The following is an 11,627-nucleotide window of genomic DNA, read 5'->3' on the forward strand; positions in this document are numbered from 1 at the left end:
TTGGATTTGGAATATTGTGTGAATCTATGGTTGGGAGGAATAAGAGAAGTGAGCTTGAAGCAGAGAGATTTCATGTGAATTCTGCGGTTCCTCTCAATGGTTTTGCGATCAAGTTTGGAAGGCTCATTACTTGTGCTAATTGCTTTCTTCATGTTCCCTAATCAACTCCACTCAATGCCACAAACAAGTACTTTAGTTTTTGTGTTGGATCAGCATAGACATATATATATATGTTATTAGGACGATTAATGAAAGTTTAATCAGTTTGTGAGGACAGAGAGGTTAGAAGCTTATATAGAGACAAGAGGCTAAGACTAACACGGAGAAGAAAGTGGTCTGTGCATGATAGTTGCGTAATATTCCATTCATTATTGGATCTGTAATTATTCATCTTTGTTTGTTGCTAACAAATTAAAACTTTAAGGCCCAAGCCAACAATAATGACAACTAACTTCTCTCTGGATTCTGCTTATGTACAGTCATGGTCTATCTCTTTCGCCACATGCAATGTTTATATATTATTAGTAACTTGGTACTTTTTTAGATTATTACTATATATGGATGCATACTGTTGTGATGATGCTTATTTAATTTTCAACAAATCGTTTTAGGCTACAATCTTTCATCATATGTCTCTGTCATAGGAGTGATTCTATTTTAAATAATTATTAGAGAGAAATTATATGTCAATCTCATCTAATTCTTTCTTAACACAAATTATGTCGTTCCAACTTCTTAATTATTTAAATGGTATTTGTCATATAATAATTTTAATCTTTAGGACACGTCGTTATTCTTGTTATGTTTTAAAACCGTGACTTAAAGATTTAATTTCCTACGATCACACTTATGGACTGTAACTACTATATATAAAAAAATACTTTATATAGTGTTACTGTTATTAACAGTTACACTTATGGTATTTGTTCTCTGTTTGTTGTATTTCTTCAATCTTCAATCGTTGCTCTGCTACTATGATTCTGTGATGATGTCCCTGTCAATTTTGTCGTCAGCTATTTTACTTCTGTTCTTGTGTTGACAATGGTGGCCAGGGGACCGTGGAATGAGATATACTAATTAAGAAAGATGCAAGACCTTACGTAATCAACTAATTAATCATATACCGCGTTGGCTGGAATCAAGGGCGTGGTCCCAGTCACCCTGTTAGTTAAAGGTATTTATGAGCTACATTAGTATTAAATAAAACTGAAAAATTTGATAAAACAATAAAGTAAAAAATTAATTACCGTTAATTTTATGACTTTTATAAAATATATTTTATTATTTTAATTTAAGACTAATTAATTGTTTATTTTATTAAGTTATTACTGACTTTTTTCTTTCATTTAGAAAATATTGATTCACAAGAGAAAAAAAACCTCACGTTACCTATTTTCCATCGTATTTCACAAACAATAAGCTTTAAATTAATTTGTAAAGAGAGATGGAAAATCAAATCATTTTAGTAGTAGTCACAAAAAAAAATCATTTTAGTAGCATTTTGTTAAAATTAAAATGTAACAATGATGTTAGAAACTTATTTTTGTAACCCATTTTTTAAAAAATACATATTCTTTAACAATTTATGGTTAAATTAAAATTGCAAAACTGATATAACATTTACTAATAAGAAGTTGATAACAATAAGCTCATTTTAAACTGACAGTAAAACTAAATTATGAGAGACACTAAGTTAATTAGTAATTTTCATTCTTTTGTTTTCCTTTATTAGCAAAGTGAGCTTGAAACTAATTTCAAAAACTAAAGACAAATTCACATTAATCAGCTACTGAAATCCACGTTTTTCATCGCCCATGGACTCTCCGTCGGCCATACGGTGCCGTAGCCGCCGGATAAAAGCTAACCTCTTCCTTCAACTTTAATTTTTCCGTCGGCGTCACTCAGGTTACTGTAAGCCATGCTGATTCCTCCAACTTTAATTTTTCCGTCGGCGTCGCTCAGGTTACTGTAAGCCATGTTGACGGTATTTTTTTGCCGGTGCACCTCCACTCCATCGCGGACTCGCATGCCTATTCTCGGAGTCGTTTTTTTCAGATTGGACATTTGTTTTCTTATATGCCTCTGTTTCTTTTCTATTTCTCTATATTCGCCGCACTCTATATATAATTTATATTTTATGTTAGTAATTTGACAAATCAAAATGTACTACCAAATTTGTTTTATTGTAACTAAAATAAAATTTTAATTTAACCTACAAAATTGACAAACTCCTTCTCCTTTTTTTTTATCTTTTTCTCGCTTTTCTGTCATTCTCTAATTTTTTCTATTCTTTTGTTCTACAAAACATAAAATTAACAATATGATATAATTTAAATAAAAAATATAATTATATGCATATTTTTTTTATTTAGCTTTAAATTTTTATTGGATATCTTTCTTATCTATGTTTTTACTTTATACTATCAAATATTTATTATATATGATTTAAAAAAATACTAATATTGTTATTAAAAGTTAGAACCGATATAAATTTTTTATGCTAATATGTAATTATATTTATATATATAGGGTGACAAATATTAATTTTAAATGGAAAATATAAAAACAAATTATTTTTATTTATGCAACAGACTTAATACCTAATCAAATATAAGAGTATACAAGTTAAATTCTTTCAAATTTTACATGATGAATATAAAAATTAATTATTAATTAAAAATTAAGTTCTTTTATATGAAAATAATAACTAAAGAATTGATTATTTATTTTTTTGTATCTATGGATCGGAGACCCTAGTCGTTGTATTCAAAGGAGACTTTTATTCTTTACAACCTTTTTTGTAAAAGTAGTTGAATGCTATAATTTTTTTTACGCATAATCAACAATATCAGGACCGACATAAGTTTGTGAGATTTATATTCTCTTAATGTTATTTTGGATAAAAATACTAGTCAAATTTAAATTAAGTCACACATGTATTTCCGTACAAATATATTAATTGTTAATTTCGGTGACTAATTTCAGTATACGAATAGTTTTTTTTTATATAACATAATAAAAATAATTAAATTTTATATATATAAATTTAAGAAAACTATTAATAACTAATAATATCTTTCATGTTTGACAAATTAAGCTTAGCTTTACTTGATTAACTACTCGGTCTGTGTGGCAAGAATTTTCGGTTATTGTTATTTTATCTTTTTTGTTTTTCTTATCATAAATAAATTTGACTTTAACAAATTATATTTATGTAATACAAAAACTTTTAATATTGTTTGAATATTTAATAATATAAAAAATATTTAAGACACAACTAAATTTTTTTTAAAGATGGCACAAATACAAATTACGATATAGATATCATACATATTACAATAAAAATATTAAAAACATACATTTTCTTAATTATCATTTACAGCATAAATATTTGTTATTTTATTAAAGTTGTTTGTTAACAATGAGTTGTTATTGCTCTGATAAATTTCTTGAATAAAAATTAAGACTTTTGTGACATGAAAATAATTATTATATTCTTTGATATTTTTTGTTATCCTAGTCGAGTATGACCGAATATTTGATTTTAAATTCATGCACAATTGTATCAAGATCTTCTAACAATTTACAACATAGACCTTCCATGCATTATATTTATCTTGTTAAATTTTGTGTAATCAAATTACATAATTTAATAAATACAGAAGTACAAAATCCTTCTAAATTTTAATAACTTTTTAAAATTTTTAAAAACTGAAATGTTTGTAATTTACTAGACCTAATGTATTATTTAATTCTTCATGCATGTTTTATTAAAATTTCTTAATAAAAAGAGACACTCAGATATTAAATAGTGTGAGACATTTTGATATTTAATAGTTTGAGATATTTTTAGCTGTTTGTTAATGTGCAGGATTTGTTAAATACATGATCTTATACATTCCAAATTTTGTACAACTAACTACGCGAATCACAAAATAAAAACTTGGTATATTTTTTAACAGAAAAATATTTGCTTTAAAAGGAGAATATAAAACTTCAATAATATGGTGTTGCATCCAAAAGACTACATCTTAAATTGTTTATGATAAAAAAATGAGATATTATTCTCGAAAGGACAATCAAAGTTAATAATGTTATAAAAACGTATTTTAGGGTCAGTTCCTATAAAAATTATTTTACTGTATTGAACTTTAGTTTCGATAATATTTACCCATCGTAAATTATGTTAAGAGGAATGCTAGGGGCCAGCAACTTTTGTTATTTGTAGCAATCAAATAGTCATCAATGATGGTTTTAATGGTGTGAGATTGATGTGAGATTTCATTCAATAGTTTACTTTTCTTTGCTGGTTACATACTGGCCAAAATTTAACAAAGTTGAATGCCCCTAGACTTTTTCTTATGTTAAATATATTCCAATGTGAATGACAACAGTTAAAAAAATCTTAATAAAATTTATTTCTAATATTAAAAAAACAAAAGTAATCATAAAAAATCCACTTGTTTTTATGTTATAATTAATCTGTAAAGACAATTAATTGTTCTTACTCATGTTGTGCAATCTATGAAACCCCTTTTAATGCATAATTAAGATGAACTTGTCATTTTAATTCTATAATACCCGGTTAAATGATCTTAATCAAACGATGAATACATTTCCTTTTTCGAAATAGCATGACCACGACCACATATTGGGCACGATTACATTTTCGTAAATATATCGCTGAAGATTGTGATAGAGATTCAACTTAGCGGACGACATAAAGTAATATTAGCTTAATAAAGCGTGACGTAGCTACGTGCATGCAAGTTGTGAGTTGTATGTGAGAGTTTACCGCATGAATACTAACCCCTGCGGCGGCTGGTTCTTCCACGTCCTCCCCTTGGGTGATGAGCTCTACCGATACTGTCAAGTGTGTCTTCCAGTTGATTTTTTGCGTAGTTCAAGTAGTCAAGTTTGGCTTCTATTGCTTCTAGATCAGCTGAAAGCTCTGTGAACCTATCCTTCCACTTGTCAACCACTTCAAAATTGTAGTCATGAATTGGTCTTCCCAGCAACCGAGAAAGCATGTCGAGGCCGACCCGGGCAGCATCCTCATGGGCAATTGCGGGATCGAAAGATATTCGGCTACAGAGGACGCTTGCAGTTGCAGATTCAGGTGGAACCAAGGCAACTAGATAGCGATAACATCGGCGAGCATCTCCCGCGGTCCCAACAACACTTCGGTATATGGGGTCTGGGATACTTAGCTGTTTGCATACTTTTAGTAGCCAATCTTGCAAGCTTGGGCTAATGAGGGGGGAGGCTGGCGGGTCTGGAACAAAATCATCACCTACAACTCAAAATAGGTGAGCATGTGGTAACAGAACCACTTTGTAAATAACTATTATGATTGGGCTTACCTTTGAGATTCTCGAACATGGTCTCACGGTACTGCTTGTAGTGCAATTTCATTATATGGATAGCCATATGCTCCTTCTCCCGGCGGATAGCAGGTTGAATCCCCATTGGTGCGCTTCCTTCCTGAATCCGTCGTCGGCCTTCTATATGATTTCCTACGCCGAAGTACTTTTCCCACCCATATTGCGCTTCCTTCAGTGTTTCGTAGTGCTTCCAGCATTTATCATCATAGTCGTCCATCTGCTCCTGAACCTCTTCTACAGTGGTGTATATACCTTGTACCCATCCCTTGAACACGCAGAAGTATCCTCCACTGTGTTCAGGCTCCATGATTTTTGTGGAGTTAGGATATATAGGTGCTACTTCAAGTAGGAAGCATAAGGTGATGTTAGTTTTATAGGGAGTACAAAAGATTTTTTAGTGGTATAGTTAGTTTTACTGGTGGTTAAGGATGAGGGTGGCCCACTGAACACAAGAATTCCATTACTCTACGAGTGATGTTTATGTATAACATAAAAAAGCTGGACATTGAGTTTTTCACTTTTCTGCCTTATAGGTAAGAAATACAGTGGATGATGGTATTCTTTTGTGTTACATATACGCATACACATTCTAGTAATGACGGTTATTGAGAACTATAAACGCAGGTCAATAAGTCTTCAAATCAAATAGTTTCCTTATTATAATGATATATATCCAAAGACCGTGTAACATTTTTAGTAATTCACATTTTGTAAATAGTATTGAAGTAGTTTATAGGTTATGATTAACTCGTATCCTAAGTAGTTAAACATTTTGTTGTTAATTAAGTATTTTTAAGCACCGACTATCTTTGGAAAAATATTTTTTCTCACATGATATTTTCTAAATAGATATTTTATAAAAGTAGAAGTGATTTTATGTTTACATATATAATGTAAAAAGATATTTTTATTTATCAATTATATTTGAATAAAATAATATAAAAATATTTTTGTTATTCATTTATTATGCAGAAAATATTTTTTTTAGAAAAATAGATCTTTAAAAAAATTATATAAAGTATAGTCTTTTTACAGACGGTTTTTTATTTTTCTACTGCTTTTACTTTTACTTTTATTTATTTGTTAAACACACAAAAAAAATCCATTTTCATTGAAAAAAAAAGATATTCTTTATGGCACCATTCTCGAATAATATCTTTCCTTGTTATTTTCTCAAGAGATCTTTTACAAGAATGAAAGTTATTTTAATTCTAGAGATCTCATGTTAAAAGATATATTTATTTATGAATTATGCTTGGATAAAATAGAATAAAAATAGTTTTCTTCTCATTTATTATGCGAAGAAAATCTTTTTGTACAATAATTTTTTTTTATTGACCGATTTAATGAATCCAAACACGTACTATTAGTAAAATCACTAAACCAAGATATCTAATATTCTTTTGATTCTAAGAGTAGCAATAATATTGTCAAAAAATTTTAAGAATTTTTTATCTCTCTTTGTGAACTATTTTTTTAATTTAAATCATATCACACATAAATTAATTTTGATCGTATTAATTATTTTGTAACATAAAAGAGGAGTTACGTTATTCATACTAAGTTTAGATTTTATTCTTTTTGAATGGCCAAAATATCACATTCTTAGAAATTAAATTTTAAATGAAAGATAAACTATTAAAAACACAAGTAAAAAATTCCGTTGATAACAAAAATAGACTCATCACATCTAGTTATAGATAAAAATACTCTCAAATAATTTTAAAATATCTCTATTATGTCCAACAATAAATACATCCCCTCATAAAATATTTCAGAAATTTTACATATCTTATGCTTAAAAAAAGATATTTTAATATTTTTATTTGGTGATTGTTCACTAAATATATTTTTTATTTTTTTGGTAACAACTAATAATACTTTAAAAAAAACAGAAAATACATACTAAGCGAAAAATAACAAAATTTTAACAAGGTTAATATCTCATTTTTCTAATTATACTTGTAAAAATAAAACATAAAAACACTCGGTCTCAAGTATTTTATAAGAAAGACATATTTAATTACGGATAATTTTGTCACATTTTTATATTATTTGATGACATTTTTGTCGCAGACAAAATTGGAGTACATTGTTTTCAACCACAAAATCTTTCGAGTACACTTATCCTTAATTTACACTTCCAATAAATACTAACCGATGTAATTCGAACAAAATGGTAACAAATCACAACACTTTTAAAGCTATTAATAGATTCAATTGGTACTAAACTAATATTCTGGATTTTACTTGACTAGCGGAATAATAGTCACCTAATGTTAGCTCATAAATATTCCCAGCTAGTACTGATTTACATTCTAACCTAAAAATCAATATCCTGCGATTATTGACATTGTAATTTCGTGGCGGAAATTAAAAAAATATGTTCCAGTTAAAATACAAAATTTTAGAATAAACATTTTATAACAATATTTATATTAAAATAACATTTATAAAAAAAAACTATTCTTAAATTTGTCCGCAAAATGACAAAAAAAATAAAAATTACAAAAAAATATCATTTTAAAAGACGACTATTCTATTCTTAATTGACTTGAAAGTCTTAATCATAAGAAATGAATTAAAAATTTAAGTCAATTTTATAACATAAATAGATAAACTCTCAAAAAATTTACATGAATTAGCTTATTTTTAAGTTTTGCTTTCACCTGTTGGTCGAGATGGTGTGTAGTAACTTTGTTGATGTTCAGTTAATTATCGTTATTATTTAAAATTAACAAATATTTTAATTGAAGAATATTGATCTTGTTAGACATATGACAAGAAATAAATTATAACAAACTTCCTTTTATCATGGTTAATCCAAAGGTACCCTATACAATATAGTTTGCCAAGCAACTCCTACTGATTTGAAAAAGCTGGATACATCAAATGATGTGACTACACTATGAGTGAACCATGTGGGTGGATTTTCTTGACGCTAAAAGATTTACTCCCAGTAAATGACTAAAAACGTGTGCTCTTCACCTACTCCACGGGGATTTCTAGGCCACTAAAGACATCTCCTTTATTTTTTATTCTGTCTTCTTCGCATGGTTAAACCGATACTACCCACACCCTTCGATCAATTCTCTTGCATCTTTCCATGGCACTATCTGCGATAGTCTTTTCTTCGATGTTGATACGTTATTGAGGAACTCTTCTTTATTTTTAGAGAATCTTCTTGCTTTGGGACTACACGTGTGTTGCAGTGGAATGCATCCAGGCAGACGGGGAGGCACCATTGACGGAATTTCAAAATAATACACAGTGCAACATTAATCCAGACAGGTAATAGTTTAAATGTGTGTCGCCGTCAACACTGCTGACTACACAAGTGGAAATCCAGACCAGTCTGTAGCAGTGATAGGAAAAAAAGTACCACAAGATTGACCTTTTTTTAGGTTTTATACTAAACACCCAACATCCTATTAAATGTTATATGACTAGTCCATTTGTCTTGTTGCTGAAGATTCTTATTGCCTCTATCCTAATAATCAAAATGTCGTTACCAGCCGCTTGTGATTAAGGAACTTTATTATTTTTTGTATTTTTTTTATTTCCAGAAAATGGTTCTACAAGTTTTGTAATCATTCTCGGCTATGAATATGTTCAAGTTTTGCATTCAAAATTTTTTGCGAAACAAAATTCTTAATTGTTCACATGGTAAACTAATATTGTTGATAATTAATATCGTTTTAGTTACCAAAGTCAGCTGGGACAATTTTGTCTTCTTTTTTTTCTTCTAGAAAACATTAACAAACTAGCCATTGTCGTGTTAGTAAGTAAACACAAGTGTAAAATACTAAAATGTTGACTTCTTAATCATGTATCGGTGTTCTATTGATTGCACTAGAACTGATATGTGTGAGTCCCAGCAGACGCTATGTTATTCACGTGAGACTTACTTGAATCAATGGAGCACATGCTTGGCCCAATAATCATCTCAGTGTAATCTTTATTTGTTTTTAACTTCATCACTTTTATATTTGACAGATGAAAAGCCTGAAATCTTGATGATTATTTCGTGGCCCAACTTGGCTTTTGGAAAAAGCCCATATGAGCAGCCCCAAATAAGGAGAATGATTAGGGCCCTTGGCAGCCAAAAAGAACTGCTCTTTATTTTGGGCCCAGAACTGTTAACCACAATGGTTATCTCTTTGTTTTAGAGGTCAATTGCTTCTAACATGGAAACCCTCACACACTCGTTAAAAACAATTTATCATATCTCATAATTGCTGAAAACCTGCACGCACCATTCAATGAGTGGAGAATTAACTATGGCTTCTCATACCAGGTCCACGCTGCGAATCTCATGGCGTCAATTAGGAGCCCAACCACGGTGGATGTTTCTTCCGATGAGGAGGTCCCGAAGTCTACCGCGGATCGTTACAAATAGGGGTGGAAACAGGCCAGGCCAGGCCAGGCTTTGCTTTGCTCTTTATTTTGGGCCCAGAACTGTTAACCACAATGGTTATCTCTTTGTTTTAGAGGTCAATTGCTTCTAACATGGAAACCCTCACACACTCGTTAAAAACAATTTATCATATCTCCTAATTGCTGAAAACCTGCACGCACCATTCAACGAGTGGAGAATTAACTATGGCTTCTCATACCAGGTCCACGCTGCGAATCTCATGGCGTCAATTAGGAGCCCAACCACGGTGGACGTTTCTTCCGATGAGGAGGTCCCGAAGTCTACTGCGGATCGTTACAAACAACCGCAACCTAATCGCGTGCTTCGTAGAAAAAGGGGCTCCACAACAGTGGTTCCGAATACCAGGTTGGTCGCATCCTAATCACAACTTCGTTTCATCGTTTTCATATAATCGTTTCTTATAATCGTTTCTTGTAATCGAACTGTCTTATAATCAGGGACGAATCTAAAAATTTTGATGCAGGAGCCAATTTATTTATGTAAAATTTTTATTATTTATCTGTATTATTTATTATATAGGAGTAATTTATGAATGATATTTATTTCCTTAGTTGCCATTTTTTTAACTTTTAAGGATTTCTGAAGAGAAAATATAGAAATTTCGATTGTAATTTTGTTTTCCATATGAGAATTACATATAAAAAATATTACAAATAGAAAAGTACTCTGTATTATTTACAAGAAACGAGTATCTAAAATAGAGAGTACGATGTTAAAACGAGATGATGTACGTTATTATATCTGTACAATTCAGCATATTGAAATTAATTTGAAAGAGTATAAAGGCCTGAATGTATGATATAAATTTGATTAAGTGAAATATTGAAGTAGATAACTAAAGCTTAAACCTATCACACAATTAAAAATAATTACGTATACGATCGCTAAATATTTATTTCTTTATCATTCACATACTTGATATATATACGTCTTCAAAATCTTGGGGGACAAGGACAGTACTCAACCCCGTTAGACCTGACCTTGCTTGTAATTGTTTATTTTGGTTTCAAAATGAATCTAGTTTGTTTATCGGCTGAGCTGTGTTATTGTGTTATCTATGTACAGTAAGGATGACGGTGACGCAATGGCAGGCAGCGCACAGGACAGGTCCGCCCTGTCGGTCGAAGTCAAATTAATCCAGAACCAGATAATGGAATTGAAGTCTATCGTGGCAAACCAGGGTCAATTCAATGAGTCTGTGATGGGAATGCTCAAACAAGCTCTGGATCCCAGGGTGGATTCTCCGGTCATTGGCAGTAACTCTCCACACGCAATGCAGTCAAACATGAAAGCTTTTCCAAAGGCTAGCATAACGACAAACGATGCAAAGAGGACAACCCATGCGTACAAGATGCGAAAGACTAGTACAAGAACCACTAGTAGAGAAGATCCTGATTATGTACCCACAGCTACACCACTGACAAGCTCGGACAACGGCTCCTTCCACTTTATTCGCCGTCACATCCGATCCAAATCATCTGGGAAGAAGGGGTCTAGAGGCATTTTGCGTAAGGGAAAAAGGATTCTGTTCGATTCGTCGACCGATAGGAATGAGGGTTTGAACAACGACAGGTCATATGTCACTACTAGCACAGATCGGATTATGTTAACCTCAGACCGCCCAAACTTCCTCCAGCAACGATGTATTGATCCTAGCCCATGGGCAAATGAGATTGGGCCCTTGGTTCCTGAGGTAAAATGCATCTCTACTAAATGTTTCTTTAAAACCAAGTCTCGTAGAGGAGTGGTCACATACCTCTGATCTCACACAAGTAATCTTTGAACCATTTTTTATCTAAGGGAAT

The sequence above is a fragment of the Arachis duranensis genome, chromosome 10, assembly GCF_000817695.3.
Source record: "Arachis duranensis cultivar V14167 chromosome 10, aradu.V14167.gnm2.J7QH, whole genome shotgun sequence".
NCBI lineage: Eukaryota > Viridiplantae > Streptophyta > Magnoliopsida > Fabales > Fabaceae > Arachis > Arachis duranensis.